Source organism: Hirundo rustica, chromosome 11 (assembly GCF_015227805.2).
Source record: "Hirundo rustica isolate bHirRus1 chromosome 11, bHirRus1.pri.v3, whole genome shotgun sequence".
Classification (NCBI taxonomy): Eukaryota; Metazoa; Chordata; class Aves; order Passeriformes; family Hirundinidae; genus Hirundo; species Hirundo rustica.
Window position 1 is genome coordinate 3,256,911 of NC_053460.1, and position 20,912 is coordinate 3,277,822.

At 43.9% G+C, this 20,912-nt stretch overlaps 1 long non-coding RNA gene across 2 annotated transcripts; it reads right to left on the reverse strand.

Moving 5' to 3' along the window:
• Window positions 1-11,507: 11,507 nt before the first annotated feature.
• On the reverse strand, window positions 11,508-18,376 carry LOC120757834 (uncharacterized). 2 transcript variants are annotated; one of them, XR_005702687.2, is made up of 3 exons: window positions 18,300-18,376; window positions 16,241-16,344; window positions 11,508-12,693 (listed from the first exon to the last, which is right to left on the reverse strand). It is a non-coding gene; the product is annotated as an uncharacterized LOC120757834 (long non-coding RNA). The 2 variants fall into 2 exon arrangements; XR_005702688.2 differs by having other exon boundaries at window positions 11,508-12,696.
• Window positions 18,377-20,912: the final 2,536 nt, after the last annotated feature.

The window sequence follows — 20,912 nt, forward strand, 5'->3', positions numbered from 1 at the left end:
TATTTGGATTGTCTAGGTGTGGTAGGGATGAGCTCCAAGGGAAATCCTGAACACTAATTTATTTCCACATGTTTTAATGGCTCTAAAAGATTAATATATAATCCTATAACCCAGGTTTTGGATGACATCTGTAGATGCACTTTCCTACTTAAGCTCCACAAATCAAGAATGTCTCCGTAATTAATTCTTTGCAAAGAATAAACTGATCCAAAGATGTCATTAAGGGCATAATTCAGTGTAATGAACCATCATTACAAGATAAAACCCAGCCTGGCTCAGAAATTATTGCCAGTTTGCACCTGAGTCTAGACTTTCCTGGTGGCTGTGTTGGCAAGGGAATGTAAACTTTGGGGCACTATGGGGAGATTTCTGTGGGGCGGGGCAGGTCTGAGCTCTGCACCAAGGGGGCTTTTACTGGCCTCAGGTGCAGTGGTACTGAGCACATCAGGCACTGTCAAAAGGACCCTGAGCCATCCCACAAGGATAGAGGGAGACTTTAGACGTGTAAATCTTGAGGAACCGTGCAGGATTTTGTCTTTTGGCTCAGTTTTCAAAACCCATCTTGTTCTAAAGGAATTCTGAACATGAGCAAACTACTCAGCATATAAGGACATGTCCACAGCAGGGATATCCCTCACCCAAACAGTGCTGAGATGTTTAATATCAGAGAGCTGGCTCACAAAAAATCTATTCAAGAGCAGGTGACAAAAAAAAAAAAAGAAGGCTTTCCAAGACAGACCCAGTGATGCCAAACTGGGCCAGTGCTCCCAGCAGTGTGGGATGCTGGGGTGGAGCTGATGCCTGCCTTGTTTACAATGCTCCCTTCCCTGCTTTGCTTTGCTCAACAAGCAGCTTTACGGATGCCTTTGGGACTTTCTTAGGTCTGAGCAGTGCTGGAGAAAAGCAGATTTGGGGGGGGTCTTGCACAGCATCAAAGCCAGAGCAGAGCTGAGGAAACAGAGCACATTAACCCTAATTTGACACATTATTAAATTCAAAAAGGACAGGGGGAAAAACATCCTTAGGAAAGGGGACCATGAGGAGCCTTTTTTCCCCCACTACTCGCCAAGCCTAAATTAGTATTCTGTGCTCTCTGAAGGAGGAATGCTTTTTTTGTGCTGTACTACTTCAAAATGGCCCTTCAGAAAGTGTTTCTCAGCATGCAGGGAGTAGCTGAAGGTCTTGAAAGAAAAGAGTGCATTCAAACCAGCACTTGGCACTTGCAAAGATTTTCTATGACCCCAGTCCTCTCATTCTTCTACAACTACTATCCAAAAAAGAAATATTTTCATCCAGCTGGCCTCCCCTGTAACAAAAGAAGCCAGAATCTTTGTGTTAATTTGCAAACTGGGCGCTTCTCTGGGATTTGGGCACTCCCATCTGTAATTTATTCCTTCATGTGACATTTATTCCCAGCACAGGGATATTGCAGCCAGCCCGGCTCTGGCCAGGGCAACGTGGGCGCTTGCCAAGAGAGCCACGAGCTCCTGCCCCTGTGGAAGGGCTCCAATGGCCACTGCAAGGGGCTGGAGGGAGAGGAGCTCTCTGCTCTTGCAACCCCACCACCCTGCTGGCAATGGAGCCATGAGCTCTTCTCCTCAGGGATTATCAGCTCAGCTCTTTGTGTTACTCTGTCTTTCTTTCTCCTGTCCTTTCACCAGACAAGGGACTCCACACCCAGACCAAATTCACAGAGGGGATACCAGAAATCTTGGATGGATACAAGTTCCAGCTCATTTCCATTGCTTTGATTTAGTTTGACATCGGGTCTTTAATTTTTCATAACCTTTAAGTTCTTTTACAAAATTAAATCATTTTCTTATCTGTTACTGATCATTTTCTTATGTTCCTTCCCTGGGAGATTAAGTGAGATAGTATCTGTAAGAACTTTGAAGATGTTAAAGTGCTTATTACTGGATTTGAGAAGTCAACAGACTCATAAAGTTACAGGGTAAAAACATATGTTAAAAAAAGAATAAATCCCAGACACCACGCATCAACACAGCTGGATGCTGAATCCCTCTGACCCTGGATCATGTGCTGCTCTTTATCCCATTGTCCAAATCCCACTGACTGCCCAGGTGAGGAAAAAAAAGGGGCATCATCTAATTCAGACTCCCAGCTTCATCTTAGAGATATCCCCTGGGATCCAAAGCTTGCTTTTCTCTGAGCAGAAAGGGAATTTTACATCACCAGTTTCTGGCCTTGCACATGTAGGCAGACAGCTCCAGTTTCACAACTTGAACATCCTGGGCTACAAATTACAGCCTGATTCAGATGCTGCTTCATATGTGGCTCATCTGTGCCTTCTGCCAGCCCATGAATTGCTGGGAGTTAGGCAGGGCAGGGCTTGGAGCTTCAGTTTAATCTCTTAGTGCCTGGCAGTCAACGTCCCGAGGGAGGTGTAAAGTGGGGCCCTTCTAAATTCAGGTCAGGAAGAGTCATAAGGACACAGAGCACTCGACAGATGGATTTCCCTGTTCTCCAGTCCACGGTAATTGAAGAATTATCGTGCAATTAGTGGCAAAATAATACGGAGCAGAAAATGGATTCAGGGTAGATGTTAACATCGGGGAGGTTTACAGCTGGAGATATCAATTGAAGGTGGTGAAAAGGTGGTACCACGATGTCACCTGGTTTATGTCCCTTTATCTCATGGACATAATCAATTTTGGGGAAAGGAACAGAATCTGAAATAGGGGTTTTGCCCTCACTCAGCAGTTTTTGCAGTCAGGCCTTTGAGGGTTCCTGTAATGTGAATCCTCCACCACCTGCACTGCACTGACCTCCCTGCGTATTTTAAAAACTAGTTTTCTTCCTGGAACTCTCCCTCTTTGCTTCTCCAGAGCTTCTCTTCGGTCTTGCCCTCTTGGAAAGACTTCAGTCAAATCCATCAGAGAAAGATTTGGTTTTCATTGCTCACATGTGACGTGTCTCACTGACCTTTTGGTGCATCTGTTAACCCTGGTCACCGTGACACTTCAATTTCCCCAAAGAGAAAGGAGGAACGAAAAACCAAAGGGCTTCATCTGCAAAGCTTCCACCTCTGAACTCAATAAAACAATGTTTAAATTGAAGGAGTTAATAAGTATCAGAAGCCTTTTTTAGACCTCAGAGAAGAGCAGAGAACACAGCAAAGGAACAGCAACGTCTGCAGAACTGTGATTCAGATTTCTTGTACCTTCTTCACAGAGCTCACAGAGATTTTCTCAGGTATTAGTTCTGTCCCTTGTGCTTTGTGCTCCCCTGACACCGAGCACAGCCTGCTCAGCTAATGCTTTTACAACTTAAAGAACCTATTTCATCTGATTGTTTTTCAGCCACTTGAAATGAGGGTTTGAAACTGCTCTTACAAAGAGCCATCTGAACTGATGAGAACGTGAAAAAATAGCTCAAGTGCCTATCAGAGAAATATCCTGACTGTCAGCTGCTTCTGGGGAAGAAGCGACTGCACTGAGCTTCAAGAGGAAGCACCAAGAGCTCTTTAGCCCCGTTTTTGCTTCTAAACAGGAAATTGTGTGAGCATGGTTTGAGGAACAAAGTGGGGAGAGCTGAGGCGTGAACTCTGCTGAGCCCCCGAGGTGGTGGGACTGGGTCTGCATTTCAGCAGCACGGAGAATAATCCTTCTCATTGATCCCAACGCGAGGATAGAAGCAGCAATTCAGCACCCTGTGTGCAACAAAAAGGAAAAGAGCAGGGAAGGTGTTGTGCCTAATTCTCCATCACTGGTAGGAATAAGGAGAACAGCTCTGTTAATGTGCTGTCTCTATAGTAACTGTGCAACGCTGCGTGGATTTGCTCACTGCTTTTTGGAAATACCTGTATCGTCTGCACGAACTCCAGCATCTGTGGATTTTACTGACTCCTGACACAAAGGAGCCAAAAATGTGCACAAAAATTTGGAATTGTCTTACTTCAAATTTCAGTTTTGGAGCTGGACTGGCAAAAGCCCTAAAAACGGACCAGGTTTTTATTGGTGGGGAAAACAATGAATGGGAGAGAAAAATTCACTCCAGTGGAAAAATCTTTTGTGGGCAGGGGGAGAATTACTTTTTTGTAGTGTGTACTAGAGCTGTGTCTCCTTTCTCTTTCACATGCCCACTGTGTCTCAGGAATGGATCTAAGGAGAAGGTGTACTTTTTTTTTTCTCTGAATGATGATTTCTTCCAGGTATTAGCCAAAGCCAGAGTGCCTTTGCCTCCAGCTTTTGAGTTTTCACTGGATCTTTTTGGAATTCATAGGACTCATCTGGACTTCTGCAGATCTGGCACCAAGGAAAAGTTTTGGATCGGCAGATATTTCAGCTCCTCAGCTCTTTTTCCTGACACAAGAGTGGTATTTCACACCCATTTCAGAGTGCAGAGATGGAAGGTGACCGTAAAATCACAGATTAAAAGCAATGATACAGATGGACTAAAGTTCTCTTACCCCACACTCAACAGTGGCTGCACCACTGGCCTTTTGACCATGTTTTTGTTATTTGCTTCAGTACCCACTTCCTCTTGATGTCTGTCCTCTTTCTCAGTTCCTCTCAGAAGCTGCTCCTATCCCAGCTGCCTCGATCATTTCCAGTCTGTGCTTACACAGAAAAAGGGGCTCAGCACAACATGAATCCTGGGAGGTCAGGGGTCTCCTACCTCTAATAACTCCCCAAGACTGAAACATGAAAGTAGCCCAAAAACAAAAGTGAAAAGGAGCAAAATATGATTATGCCAAGAAGCACTGAGTTCAGGGCAGATTCATTTGCCAGGGGGTTTCCTACTTTTCTTTCCATTGAAATACAAGGAAATAAACCCCCCCCAGTTAATCTGCTTGATTTACTCACATCCTGAAACCATTAATAAAACCATTTGGGAAGCCAGTTGAAAGTGATGTTTTAATCTCTTTTTAATTCTTGTAACATCTCTGGAAAATATCACGGTGGGCTCTGCACTGGGTTCAGGCACCCACAGAGTGGCTGCAGCAGCACAGCACAGGAACACCAAGTCCTCCCCAAAATCCCTGAAATGCTTTATTCAAGACACTGAGCTGAAGTCTGCAATCATTCTTGTGCTTATCACAAAGAGTTTTACATGTATAATACCTTTTTTCAAGGAATTGGTGGCCTCAGCTGGCTCCAGCATTTATAACTCACGTTTTTGCTAGCGACAGAGGGGAGTTAATGCAATTTTAAAAGATTTTAGGTCAAGTTCATCCACATTTAATGCATTGGGGAATGATCTGGCCCATTCTGTGCATCTCAATTTGTTTGACTGCTTAAAACAGCAACTGCTCCTGTGCCCAAGCAAAGAACAGGACCTACACAGTCAAACGCACATCATTTGTGGATTTGACTGCACAATGAAACTGCAACAGCTTTGTGGCTGTGTCCTGATGTGAAGCAATGGGGTTTTACTGTGAGTGGCTGGAGCTCGCTGTAGGCGCTGCACTGAGAGCAGTCAGGGTGGGAATGCTGAGGACACTGGAGTTTTGCCTGTTTCCTCTGAGCAGTGGCTTTGTGCTATTTCCTGTTCCCAGCCCTTGTCCTTTCTACCCGTGCTTCCCTCCTTACCCACTGACATTCCACCTTTCCACTTCCCGCTTTTTCATGCTCTGTTGACACATCCTTTAACAGCAGCAGCAGCTTTGCTTTTCCTTCCAGCCACCCTCCTACTTCCTGTCCCATCCTTCCTCAGATCTGGGAGTTTGACCCCAATTTCCCTTCTGATCCCTTCCTACACACGTTTCTTTGTTTCCTGAAGCGTTAGTCCTGCTTTGCTGTTTTCCTGTTCTTGTTTGACTGGTGAAGGGAGCCTGTCCAAGAATGTCCCAGGAGCCCTGACCACATGAAAAGTGTGACAAATGGCAGGTGGTGAATGAGGGCAGAAAGGCCCAAGCACCAGCTGAAGGATGAGTAAAATGATTTTGATAAAAACACAAATCACATAGGTGACAGCAGTGAAGAGAAGTATTTCACACGCAGAGCAGGCTGAGATCAAGAAAGGGAGGAAAGTCTGGTAAATTTAGCTAATGTTGACTCAGCTGATGTCCCCAGGGTGATCCACTAGATCTGCTTTAGTTTCCTCAGGCTGTTGCCTCGTATTTGAGTCTTTAGTAAAAAAAGCTTTCAAGCAACAAAAAACCCCCAAAGACCCCCCACCTGCCTCTTTGCCCCTCAAAAGAAACTCCAGAGGATTTATCTGCAAGTGTTCTTTAGTCTGTGCTCTGTGCTGAGCCTTCCTGGAGGAGATGTGGTTCCAGGAACCACTGATCTGTCTCAGGTACTGGCTGACCAGCTGGAACTGGGAAGAACAAGCTGGAAATGCTCAGCTGAAATCCTCATTACTGAGTGTCTGGCAGAATTATGAGCATTCACTCTTTGAAGCCAGTGATAAGTGCCAAGAAAAGCTGAATTCCTAGGACTGCCTATTAAAGTGCCTCCAATGCCCACATCCCAGAGCGTGTATCATGCCAAAATATCTGATTTAATTACTACATCTGATATACATCAACACAAACGTTTTCAAGTAGATGCTGCAAAATGCAATACAAAATGAAATACACTAAATCCTCTCCCACTTCACTCCTACAAAGGGCTCTTAAAGTTTACAAACCTCCCAGGACGCCCCTCAGACAGGCTGTGTGTCCAGTGAGATACAGCTCACTCAGGTGAAACACAGAGTGCACAGAGCAGCAATTGCTTACTAAGGACAGCAGCCCAAGAGTAGCATCCATTTGAAACACCAAGGAGAATTCAGGTCAGCAGACTGTAATTATCCAAGTTGGAGTTTGTCCAGGTTACCTGGATTACCAGTGCTATAAAAAGCAGAGTGGGACCATCAGTGAGTGATTAGGAGCTGTGTTTAGCAAGGCTTTGGAAGATCCTACTGTGAATTAGTGCTCCATTCCAACCAATTTTTGGTAGGAGTTGTGCATCCATTCCATTAGAATCCCCCCTTTATGCCATGGCATTCAGCTGCTGCTTTCTGGTCAGTCACAAGAGGGTGGTTTATTTTTTTCTAAAGTTTCAGCGCAAAAAAATTACATATCATTAAGGTCTTCTGCATTGTATAAATAATAAAACCACTAAATGCTAAAACAATGGTAATTAGTCATCTCTTGTGGTATTTTTTTGGGTTCTTGGTGGTCTCAGCCCTGCAAGGATTGGACAGGATTAAGGACTCTCCTTCCTATGAGCCCTAAATTGGTATCTCCAGCTGTAAACCTATTAGAAAGGCAACCAGCTCCCCCAAACCTGTACAGCATGGGGCATTTCCAGATGTAGGTTAAGAGGGCCAGCAGCCTTTGCCTGGAGGGTGATTTGGGAGAACCCCCCTGTGCAGAGCTCACCTCTGTGCTGGTGCCAGCTCGGGCAGCCTGACCTGCTCCTCACGAGCCAACACTTCTCACCGCCTTCCCTGCACTTTGCTCTCAAAGAAATTAAAAATAAATCTCTCATTCCCAGAACAGTAGTCATTGCTAAAGGAAACAGAGGCACGTTCAAGGTTGAGTAATTCCTGACAGTTTTCGCTTCTGCGCTGGCCTGTCCCTTGCAGACCTATTTGCTCTCTTTGCTGACTCACAAATCCATGTGGCAGACTTAAAAGACTTTATTATAAATACACCAATAATCTGAGCTGTCACTCCTGCGAGCTGCTAAGCTTCTGCTTGGGGCATGGGTAATAACGGGCTCTTATATTCCTTTATTTTCCATGAGGGAGAGCTATACATGGATTTGCTATCAGACATCTGCCCTGTGGGGATTCTACAGCTACTTATTCCTACTTCCACATTCTGGGGAAGGATGGATTCCCTTGGTTATTTAGCTTGTGAGCAGAGGAAAAAACCAGAGCAGCTAATGCTCCCTCTTTAGTCTGCGTGAATTGTGGGATTCAGCAGTTCCTGGAGGGCTGTGGTGCTCCACACCAGGGCTGAGGAGCACGAATCCACAGCTCCACAGCACAATGAAAGGCAGAGCAGTCATGGACAGGACTGTACAAGGTTCTGAGAGAGACCACAACCGGGAAAGAGGCTGTGACTGGAGCTTTGCCATGAACAGGGGAAAGGGAAGTCATGCTAAGCCTCCAGTGAGCAAAAGTTCATTTCCAGCTGTTCTGCCCACAAGGTTTTGCTGCCCACCCTCAGCCTCTCTGTCTGCCCCTTCCAGCTCCTCAGCCTGGGGCTGCCAGAGCAGAATAGCTCCCCTATTTATAATTTTATTCTGAGCTGTTAATCGACTAGGCTAATTATATATATGCCAGGGTTGACATTGGCAGGACTCATGGAACTGGAACCACCTCCCACCCCCTCACAGCCCCATTCTGTTCAGACCCAGGGTGTTATTAATCCCCTAACACCCAAATCACTTCCATTCTGTTCTTCCAGTCACGGCAAATGCACGTGCCAATTAGACTTTTGCCCCTAATTTGCACGTGCCCCCGAGTTTTGAACAGTATGCCCCAGGAAAATGGGTCAAAATTCAATGAAAAAATATCCTGCCACCACTGCTTCTACTAAACCTCTGGTTTCCTTGAGAACATGTTGTCTTTCATTTGTTGACATGAAAAAAAAAAAAACAAACAACAACTCCCCCAAACATGAAGCACTTCAATGTAGTTAAATTATTGTGCTTTGGCTTTGTGCCCAGGAAATATTTTTGGGGTTTGTACATAGGGTTCTCTCGTGCATTTCCATTCAGAAGCAATAGGATTGATACTGTAATGATTGCTGGATTGCTGTGCTCTGCAAACATTTGCTGTGTTGTCTGCTGGAGACAGAGAGGGGGTAATCACTCGTGAACTATTTCTGTGGGAGAGCCCTCATGCTGCAGCAGCCATTTCAGATGCACTGCAATTTATTCAGTGCCAGAACTGGCACTGGAGAGGCTGCAGCTGCTGGGATCAGACCGGGGATCCAAGCAAACAGGAGCTCTTCCCACAGTGAGCACCAAGGGCACTGCTGAACCAACCTCACTGCTCAACAAAGGCATCCATAAAGCACAATCCTGTAAGACCATGATTAAATACTGCACGTTCTGTTTTTAAAGCCCAGGCAATAATATTACCCCTCACAGCGCTTTTACTTTCTTTTAGCATTTTGCAATTCCTCAGATTATTCCTATTCGCTTTTGGCCGTGGTGATCTGCTACTTCTTAAAAATAAAACTAAAAAAAACCCCAAGATCTCTCTTCATTATATCAAGTAAGAGGCGATCAAAGCCAGATTTGTGTGGGAGCTCAGCAAGACATGTTCTTTAGAGAACTGAAAAGGTCTTTTGGATTCAATTTTCCCTATTTCCCGTTTCAGCTGCTATTTCCCCCCAGCCATCGAGCTCATTCGCCTCTCAGCCAAAGGATGCAAGTACAGATGTGTTGCTCCAAGTTTTGCACACCACATTCATTTGTGTAAAATCTTAGCTGGACTCAGAGAGGCTTGTTTCAGCAAATGGTCAGAATAAGTCAAGATAAATCAGGGAAATTTGTGTTCACACCTATAAAGGTCCTTCAGTTTCTGCTTTCTGATAATCCTGCGGCAAACTCTAGGCAGGGAGTAGGATCATGAAATATGTAACCACGGAGCCACAGATAACACCCAGTGTGACTCAGAGCAAATAAAGAAATTTTTCCTCAGAAGCAGAGAAAATATCAGCTCTGTAGGAATTCCTGCTCCACTTGGGGCAAGGACGTGAAGGTCAGTGGGTGGAACAGAATTGCTTTTCACATTTCAGTTTGGGAGAGGAAGATGGTTCTGAAGCGCATTCAGCATCCAGAGAATAAATTATAATGAGAGATCCCCCGAGCTACTTGGCTCCATTGTGGGCACACCAAGGAATTCCACAAATCTGCTCATTATAGAGTTCATCTGATGGACAGAGCTTTGTGTGCACGTTATGAGCGTAAGTAGGACAAGAACAGAAAAAATAAAGTTCTATTTATACCACTGAAAACAGATATCCAAGACAGGACCAAGCGAGCATCCAGAGAGACAAAAGCATCCCAAGAAGCAGCCAAATAAAGTCCCATCCATGGAGCTCACAGTGCTCTTCTCAGCTGAGGCTGGAGGTGAGCACACAGCTAATTAGTGTTTGCTTCTGCAACCAAATTAGCGACCTTTCAGAGCAGGGCGCAAGGAATAGATGAGACAATCTCGCACACCGCTCCTCTGGGATTGAACAGAGCTCTTCTCCAGGGCTCTGAAATTCTGGCACACAGAAAATGCACCAGTGCTTTTCTGGCTGCAGCAAGGGAGAGTTCTTGCAAGCAGAGCAATGCAAGAGCAGCAGTTACAGACCTCGCCCCACTGGGATGTTCTGGGGCTGACAAGAGCCACCAGACTCGGTGGTTTCATTGCAAAGATCCTTCTGACCACAGGAAAACAAACACCTGATATTCCCACTGACTCCAAGAGCAGCTGTGGTAGCTTAGGCTCAGAAACCATGGAACAAAGAGCTCCCAGTACACAAAGCATCCCTGATAAAGCTGCTGTAGGCCCATCTGCTCAGAACTGATTTCTGTGATGGAGAAAATAAGAAAGAGGGAGAGAAAGGGGAAAAAAGCCCTCAAAGCATGAGCCTTTTTGGGTTCTAGGATGAATTCTTTGCAGTTTGTGACTGGGGCTGCCAGAGCAATCCTGAGCCTGTGTGACTAAAGGTAGAGTCGAAGGTACACACCAGTGGGCAGAGTTTGTGCCCTCTCTGGGGCTGCACACACTGAGCAGCCCAGCCTGGGCACCTCCATCTGCTGCAACACCAACCAGCAGGTCCCACATCAACTTTGGGGAAGGATTAATACAACTAAAAGGCAGTTTTTAATTTCATACAACTAAAAAGCATCTTTTGAAAACAAATTCTCTTTTTGAAGGCTGTTCCCAAGGCTCAGCCACCTCTGCCTTTGGAGAGGGACAGGGGTTGCTGGGCAAAGGCATGGAGTGGTCTGGCTGGGGAGATTGAGGGCACAGCAGACCTGGAATCTAGACCCTCACACACAAGGAGAGTTCAAAGTTACTTTGGACAACAGGACTGATTCATGGATGGAGAGGGAAAACACTAAATCTCCGCTCCTTTCCCACAACACAGCAAGGTTACTCTGCAAGGAGCCAAGAGCCTGCACCCATTTGCTCACTGAAGCACACCTGGACTCCCACAGAGGACCTCGAGCTCCAGGGACACATGCAGGGTGAGCACACAACCCTGCAGGCACTTGCTGCAGAGTCAAACACAAAAGCAAGCACGCAGCTCTGCGCTGGGATAAACAGAGAGAGATCCCAGAGCAACTTGGATTCTGCAGCTTTCAAACAGACTGCTTTAGCAGGGAGCACAGGAGGTGGTGTAAAACCACAGCCACGAGACAGCTCCCTCCAGGACATTTGTGCTGTGCTCATGTTTCTTGGCTCCTGGTTTTGCTGTTTTTTTGTAAGGGAGCTGATGCCAACACTTTTGCCAGCCTTTGTGATCACTGGAGAAGGCAGCAGCAGCCACAGCTCCAGCTCAGCAGAGAGGAGAAGCAGCTGTCTGTTAAACCATTGGAGAACTTTGCAGCACAGCCGCTTTTGGAGCATAAGTAACTCCTGTTAATGGGCCAGGTTGGCAAATGAATGCAATTGTTTCCTCTCAAATAGGGTTTTTGCATCCAATTTTGACAGGGTGTTTGAAATGGGGGCTCTCAGCTCAGTGCATTTTTGGAGACGTTTTCCAGAGAACGCATTTCTGAAGAACACCTGGGAGTTTGGTGACACTGCAGTATTTGTAAGATCTCGTGTAACACAGCAGCAAGAGCCAACTACTAAGCATGACCAAGACCCATCTCCTTCACTGTGCAACAAGTGTCTGTCTGACTGGATAAGCCAAGTGAAGGAAAGGAGCAGAACATGGGAAAAAACCCCAAGGAAACGAAAACCCCAACAAACCCACATTTTTCTTTAGAAAGCAAATTATCAGCTAACCAGTCCTGCAGTTCAGGATGCTGGATGGTCAGAGAGTGGCATGAGCTGGCATCGCTGCTAAGACAAAAAGACATGTCCAGCCTGGTCTGTAGCAGGTTTGACCCATCCCAAGACATGAGAGGCCTCCCAGAGGGTGAAATGCACAACTCTTCTTCAGGCTTTGGTACTCAGTTTGTGTGAGAGTAACGGGATCTGCTTGTGGGATTTAGGTGTTAAAGAGGCAAGGTGTGATTGCTGGGAAAACTCAGCGCAGCCAGGATTAGATTTTGGCTCTCTGTTCATCAAGTGCTTGAGAAGGAACACTCCCAGTGAAAATGGCAGGACTTTTCATGATGAAAGAGCCCACCTCCATCAGCCAAAACAACTCCATAATAATCTTAACGAGTCAGCACAGAGCAGCCATCCAGGAGAGGCTGCATGAGAACAAAGCTGAGTACTTAAGGGTTGGACTCATGATCCTCGTGGGTCCCTTCCCACTCAGAATATTCCATGACAGTAGGGCTTCTGTGGATGGCAGAGTATGTTTTCTTCTATATATTTAGATTTTTAATCTGCTACCATAGTGTTTACTCACTTAAGCCAAATAGCCTGTGTTGCTAAACCTCCAGCTACCAGCACAGCTTTTTAAACCAAACTCTTGTTTAATGATAATCCTGGTACCATTAATTTTATTTATTTGTTTTAATAACCCCCTGGATTCGGTTTGCTCCGTGTTGCTGCATCCTCTGCAAGGGCAGTGATCTTGCACATTATGGTGGTTTCTGCATTAAGCATCTGCTGTGAAAAAAATCAGAAAACTCCAGCTGAGCAAATTGCTGGAGGTTGTTGGGGCCGTGCTCGGGGCTGTGGTCATACACTCGATCAAAAAAAAAAAAAAAAAAAAAAAAATAAAGTCCACCTCTCATGCAAGCCTTAACAAGGGGCTCGTGTGCATGCCAGCTGTCAGGGTGGGGAAAGCAGGGTAATTGGAGCGATTAAAAGCTCACAATGGTTACAGACGCGCTTTGGCATTTAAGGTGGAGTGAAACTGTCCCGTAACAGCGCCGTGGCTGCTCTGGGAAAGCCTGTGAAATCCTCTCTGTCATCTCTGCACCAGTATTTTCAGTTCTGGGACCCTGATCCCAGCAGTTGGCACCTACATAAACACCTCCAAGAAATGCTGGGGAGCAGCAGCACCAAGGGATGTGCTGACCCCCAAGCTGGGCTAAGGAGCTGTGTTTTAAAAAACACCTGAATATCTTACGAAATAGTCGCAATTTTAATAGGTAATGTGAGGAGAACACAGAAAGGCCCTTATTTATTATTAAAGGAGAAATTTCCACATGTATTTGATAGCATTCAGTAAGATCTCAGAGATAAGGATCCAGAAGCTCCACAGAAATCAGGACCATGCAAAGCAATGACAATACAGCTCATCTGGGTGGGATTTTGCAAATTAATCTGCTGCTTTGCCCCTCAAAGAGTTGACCCAAACAATATGACTGTGCAGGATATCTGAATATTATCTAAGTTTTCCAGAAAATAGTTACACCTTTCCAGAGCATAAAGGAGACCTTGAGGAAAAACAAGCAGTGCTGTCCTCTATCTCCAAAGGCTTTCTGTCCATGCACACTTCATGCTGGATAAAAATAGCCTTAAACCCTGGGTTAAGTAAGCTTCTTATATTGGAAAAACCTGTTTCAAGTGGACAAAGGAGACAGAAGTGGCACACCATAAAAAAGGCCTTTGCTTTCAGTGTCTGCAAACTGAAACACCCTCCTGGTCTCATTTTTGGTGTCCAAGAGGGAACTAACCAACACTGGGCCACTGATTGCAAAGTGCAGGGTAAGCATGAGCAGGGTGTGGGCTGTCCACTTCTCCTTTCTGCATTTCTCTCTCGAGATCAGGCTAAGTTCCTTCTCAAGCCTAACTGGAAACTGAACAATTCTTCACGGGGAAAAGACAAAAATCCATTCGGTATCTCTCATCAACACCCAAAATTTACAAGCTGGTCAAGATCTTCACTCGAGAAGAAACAACTGCAATAACTTCTATAGCCAATGCTAATTTCTGTTGTAATTATTTCTGAGTTACAGTTCAAAGGAAAGTTGAAGAAAGTCAGAGAACAGGATATGAGACTTCCTGGTGTATTTTTAAACTGCAGTGCATAAAGCAGCAGAGCTCTGTAGATTACTCCAAAGGGAATGAGAAGGGAACTAGGGAAAGCAAGCCCAGAGTTTTGCTGAATTTATTAATCAAGTGTCTAGAAAAAATAAAGAGTGAAAAAAGAAGAGCCAAGCAAGATATTCAGAGACTTCATGCTATTGCTCAGTTCTGCTGGTCTGCTCCTCTTGGCTACATTTCAAGCAAAGTTGGTCACCTCAGTGTGCCTCAGTTTCCCCTTAACACCCCACACTCCCCCAAAATAAGAAGACAGAAGGTTAATCATCTCATAATCAGCCACACTAAGATCACCTGGGAGGATTCTGGCCCTTAAAACTGATCCTGGTAGGACTAGAAACTAAAGCTTTATTATTATTATTTCTTATTAATTACTACTATTCCCCTTAGAAGCCTCATGGTCAAAACCAGAGTTTCTGTGAGAGCTCCCGAGGTAGATGTAGGACAAGCAGCTGGGTGACAGAGGGATTGCACTGTCCTGCAGCAATTCCCAATCAGAATCCATGCTTTTTGTGATACAAGCCAGCTTAAAAGTGAAATTCAGTGGATCCCTCACCACACCAACTTAATTCTGCAGCTCTGGAGGCCAAGCTCCCCACTGGATGTGAATAGTTCAAGGTCTAGAAAGGAGAAGAAAAACTGGAAATTCTGGCCAGAATTATATCCACATTTTTGTGGTTCTAACATACAGAGCAAGCAAAAGGGTTCACATGAACACGCAAGACCTTAAAAATGTAGATGTGGGGGAAACAAAGAGCAGATACATGAGAATAAGAACTTAGTCTTATTGAACCAAGAAAGAATTTACTGAGTGCAGGAACTGGGCTCAGAGCACTGCAGAAGGGGATCACTGCCCTCATTCCAGCAGTTTATCACCTTTCAAGATCCTTCCTTTGAGGGAGCAAGTCTGGGTGAGCAGTACCAAAGAAATGCCAATCTGGGTCCACAACCCACTGAGCCCAGCACTCAATGAGCATCCCAAGAGTCCAGACTGAGCTCCTTACCAAACTCAGAGCAAAGCCATCCCACAGTAAATTCACACCGTCCGCAGCTGAGAAGAGACGTTCCCACTGCCAGCACCACGTGCATTTGGCATTGCACAAATCTGGTCACAACCCAAGAGCACAAGAAGCTCGATGGAAATAAGGAGGGTGGACATTTCACGTGTACCCTCTTCCCAAGCAAAACTGTTTCTTTAAACAGAGCTGCACCTTTCTACCAAACAACCCTTCCTAGCCTGATCTCAGGGCTGTGCTCCCTCTTCGAGTGACTGGGCTCTTGCTCAGCTCTTAGCACAGATTTCAGAAGAGCTGCAGTATTTTCCCCTGTTCAGGGCAGACAGCGCAGCCAACCTCATAAACATGACCCTCAGAATGGATTGACATGGTTAAAGACTTCACAACACATCACCAGCTCTGGGTAGTGTCACCATTTCCTTCCTTGGGTACCCAGGAGGCCACGGTATGAACCTCTTGGGAGCCTGATCTGGCTCTAAATATCAGGTGATTTTTAAGCTGATCAGTTCCCTGATCCCCTTTGCTGTATAACAAATTCTTTTGATAAAACTGAGGGCAAGAACAAAACCAGGAAAAAGCAAAACCAGAGGAAGAAACTAGAAGGGAAGAATACATCAATCCAGCATTACTACTGAATAAATAATTCAAGTCATAAAATCACTACAGAAACCACATTCCTGAGGCAGAATTAGGTACCAATACTGATAATGGATGGCTGTGGAAGGATGTTGTACCCTCACAAGGTTCAGTTAGAGAACCCCCACCTGCCCTGACCCAGCACAAACACATGCAGCTGTTTCTTCTCAACATAACAATGTTTAGAATGTTAACACATCTCCATAAAGCCCTTTAAACTAAGGGTTTTACATCCCAACCTGATGCACAAGCTGCATATTAGCACTGAGAACTGTCAGGGAGGCATTTCAGGGTTCCATGTGGGGTTTTTTTTAATCACTCTTTTTTCTGCTAAAGAGTTTAACAAAGAAATATCTTGGAAAACCTTGGAAAGGCCAGACCTCCATGACTGTTCAGTAATGAGTCATGGGCACGTCTGACCATTTGTTAGTGCATGGAGAGGGATTTCTCCTCCTGCCATGCAGCCCAAGAACAGACAAAAAGGAATTAGGGTTAATTGAACAATGTACCTGAGTAATCCAGAAGCAAGCAACACAAAGCTCTGAAAACTGCAGATCTTCCTTGACTTTTCTCTCGAACTCTCCATGGGAGAATTTGCCAGCATGGAACAACCCTTTGAAGCAATGGAACAAACGTGTGAGTCACTTAAAAAGTTCTGATTTCAAGCAAAAAAAGCTGAATTATTTGCCCCCTCTAATAGGGACAGATATTAGGCTGAAAACCATGACTCCACTGATTCAGCACACTGGTGTCTCAGGAGACAAAATGTTCCTGCTGTCCAGGCAGGCTGGGAACTGCAGGAAAGGAGGGAAGCTGCCCTACAGTGCTTTACAGGGCCTAAAACTGCAAGCAAGGGAAGCACAATTTTGCTAAAAAGACACAGCTGAAGTGGGGAAAAAACCTAACTTGCAGTCTTAATTTATTTCAAAACACGGACATAGATTCATCTGGATTGTAGCAGCTTTCTAGAGGAGATGGGCCATGCCTCTTCCCTAAGAAATCAGCAATGGTACTGAGCAAGTGAAGCCACACAACCAGTGTCAAGGTGTACCTACAATTAATAAAATACGCTTGGGAAAGGCAAGGAGTTTAAGGGCACCTGTGTTCAAGGGCAAAAAAGGAGCATTTGCAATTGGAGCATGATTATTGGGCTCAACACAAGAATTGTTAGGTGAAACTGTGTGGCTTCTTTTATGGAAAAGACAGATTAAAGCATTATAATGAACTCATTGGGTTCAGAAAATTACCTGTAGGGCAAACAAGAGAATAAAAGGTTAAAAAGAAAAAAAAAAGGCACAAAAAAGATTCAACAACCACCATGTTCAAGGTAAGAGAGAGAGATAAAACAGGCAGTGTTTCCACACAACCCCAGCAGTGCTTTCCCAAAAACAGAGCTGTGACTTGTCTCCCTCAGACTAAACAGGAAACAAGAACTGGTTTGGACTGGAGCCACATGTTCACAGCAAAATGATTATTGATGAAAGCATTTTGTACCAGTTTCAAGCCCCAGTATAAGACAGAGATTGCTCATACAATTTCTTTTCTCGCATATGAACTGGAACTTTGTGTAAGATTTTAAACACTGCTTTCTGTGGGGTTTTCACCTGGAAAAGCCTTTAGGAATTCACAGGATGATGTGTACACTACAGCGATGAAAACGCAGCAAAACAAAAGATTTAGCACAGGAAAAGACAGACTGAACATGAAATTCCCAGGAAACACATTTGATACATCATCATTTAACATTAAAATTCCCTTCCTCTTTATTCCTGTTGAAATTCACAATGTGAAAATAATCTTGACTTTTCCCTCCCCACTGACAGTTACAGGTGGAGCTTCTCAGCTTAGAAAACTTTAGCTCTGAAGCTGTCACATATCTGCTCCCTTTTTACACAAGTATTTTACCAGAGATAGTCAGACAATGTTGGTTTCCAACCTTTATTTTCACCTTTTGCATTTAGAACTGAGCCCATGCCAGGCATTAGGGAGTTCTAGATGGTCTCCAGTCAGAAACCTTAAGTGCTGTGGTGTTTGAGAAACTGCCACACTGGTAATTTACACATCCATTGCTCCTAATGAGCACAGTCTACCAGCAAACCAGGATTCATGTATTCCAGAGATTACGAATAACTTCTAACAACAAATCCATCTGAGAATTTTGCACTTTGCCAGCAAACAAAGGAAGTGGCAGAATTTCTCAAATTAATTTTAATGTGTTATTTACCAAAGCTTCTTGTACAATGAGGTAGGGAACAACTCTCTGTTGACAGACAGAACTGGAGTAAACATCTAAACAGATATTTTTCATCTTTTGTTTCAACAAAATGGCAAGGATGAGAAACATTCATGTTTGTATCCTTCATCACCTTTAGCAACACTCTGAGCCATAGCATTACATACTACTTAATTAATATGTTTATATGCTACTTAATACACAGCTTATAATGAAATATTTACTGACATGGCATCCCATCACTGATCATAATTTTTGCTAATAAAGAAAAAAAGTGGCTCTTACAAAATTAAAGATAAATTAAACCAAAACATCTCTAAAAATCTTTAAAAGACCTTATCAGAGGCTACTCTTCAGACAGAGCACTTCCTTCAGCAGTCTCACCCCAAGGCCTGTTCAAAGCCAATCAATCTCTCCCCACCCTCCTCCTCAAAATTTCCTTTTAAGCAAGAGCTGGAAATAGCCCCATCTGCTCTGAAAATCAAAGAGCAGCAGCTGGTGATCAGCCCTCTTCTAGAGCAGCCTGTGAGACTTAAGGATATTGTCCTGAGCAACTCAGTCAAAATTAATTATAACCTAGATGGAATTAATTAGAGGCTATCTTTATTTCATCTCCATTGTTGTGCAGACAATTGTTTCACCGCTCCTCACATGGCTCGGTAATTACAGTAAGATGAAACCACTCAAGATGAAATGTCCTGAATGGGTTTTGATTCAGATTTACAAGAGTGTTTGCAGAGCTGGGGGGAGAAGAGTGCTGTTTGCTAAATACAGAGCAGATCTCCGCACACACACACACACAGAAGGTTTGTCAGCTCTTATTATTGCTCAGTTGGGGCAGCAAAACAGAAAAGTTTTTGTCAATTAAATAAAATAAAATACTAACTAGGAACAAGTTATCTCTAGAATATCTATTAGCAGGGAAATTGTGTCGGAATTGTGCTGTAAAAGTCAGATTTTAGATTCAGGAAGCCTTCACCTCGCATTTGAAGGTGTAAGAAGCTTCCTGGGATCTGTTACATGTTACCAAGAGTTTTATCTTGCACTGTGGGAGGGAGTTTCTGTAGGCACTTGAATTCCAATCCAGATCAAATGGCTCTCATCAGTATTTTCTCAACCTTTTCTCAAGGCAGGCAAGTGACTGCACGTGACGCAGATGCTTCCCAGATGGATTTCAGCTAAAAGGAAAGAGTCTGATCAGGACTGAAAAGAGACAGTGGCAGATTTCCATTTGGTTAGCAATCACTGTTTTCCATATTAACATCTTTGATTAGATTAAAGGAATAAGATTCTCTAGTTTGATAGTATAAAACCCATTTGAGAACAGAAAAAAAAAACCAAAAAAAACCCAAAAAAAAAAAAAAAAAAAAAAAAACCAAACCAAACTTTGCATTTAAGAGAGAGGAAAGCATTCATCTAGTTGTAATCTACTGAAGTAATTTCTCCCTAGAAGCAAAACAAAGCTGAATTACTCTAAAACACAAATGTCTATTGCACATGGGCTTGGGGGAGGCTAAATGGAAGCTGACCCTCCCCGTGGACATGAGTGTTTTTTGTTTCCAGGGGTAATAAATAACATATCCCCTGTAGGAACCAGCAAATGCAATGCCTGGCACTCCTGGGAATTAGGCTAAACTGAGTCTATGGCACAAAAGTGAAGGTGGAGCTGAGTGATCAATTCATGTGGTGCCTACTACAAGGAAGATCCAGAGGCCCTGGGTCATGGGGACACTATTTTTAGAGAGTGAAATCCTATCAAATCGTCAGGACTTTCACATGTATAATAAATGAGGAGGCAGAGAGGCTCAGCTTCATTCTGCCTCTTCTTACCAGCACTGGTTCATGACCGAATTTTTGCTTCATCAGTCATGTGACAACCTCAGGAGAAGGAAACAGCAAAGACAAAACGTTTCTTTAGAACAGCAAACTGTTCTAAAAGTGCTCAGCTTTCTCCTTTCTGAAACACTCACACGCAGGAGAACCTGTGAAAGATCAGCAGGAAAACCATCAGGCAACAGGTAACAGTCACAGGCATTTCAGTGGGAGCTCTCCCAGGCATTCCAGAGCAATCCAAGACTTTCCTGAGGTAATTCCAGTGAAAACGGACACTCTGCATCCATCTCTGGCTCTACAGCAGTGATTTTCACATGGAGGTACGGAGTTGGCCCCAGCAGCAGGACTTCGGGCACTAAAATGTTCCAGTTATACAACACACACACAAAATGTTCTGAAAATTTTAAACTGAAAAAGTACACAACTCTTGTTTGTCACAGGACGCAAGATTAACTAAGTGTAGCAATAAATGAAATAAAGACGCATCATTTCCTTAGACCCTAATAATCCTCTGAAAATCTGACTCAATTTGCAAACCAAGTTTCCCATTTTTTATCCTCTGGAGAACAATTTCTGTTTACCAAGTTGCTTCCCAGAAACACTGCTGTAAAATATTAAAACTCCTGTAAGCAGGATAAGGTCATCACAAACATTATGTTCAGTGGAGTACAGAAAAACTCAATTCATCCAAATAAAATTAATTATATGTGTTTATATAAAAGCTATGTCTGCCCATTATGCAATTGGTTTAATTAACAGGAATTTTAGTCTAAATCCAAAATGGTCACAAAACAGTCTTCATAAGCTAGCAAAAAAAAAAAAAAAAAAAAAAAAGAAAGAAAAAGTGATTTATTTATGTGTGCAAAATCCTAAATATTTCACACACCATTGTTCAAAGGGCCTTTCTGTGATTTCAGTCTCATTTTAATCTTAACAGCACGAGAGACTATTTACAGTTCCTCCTGCTCTGGAAGAGGATTTAAAAACCTTCTGCCCCAACCAGCCACACTATAATTTGCCACATTTAATTAGAAAATAGATGAGATCGGTTTATTTGAACTGATACTTGAAGTAAGCAATTAAGTGCTTCACTTAATAGGAGTGTGTGCTGTAAA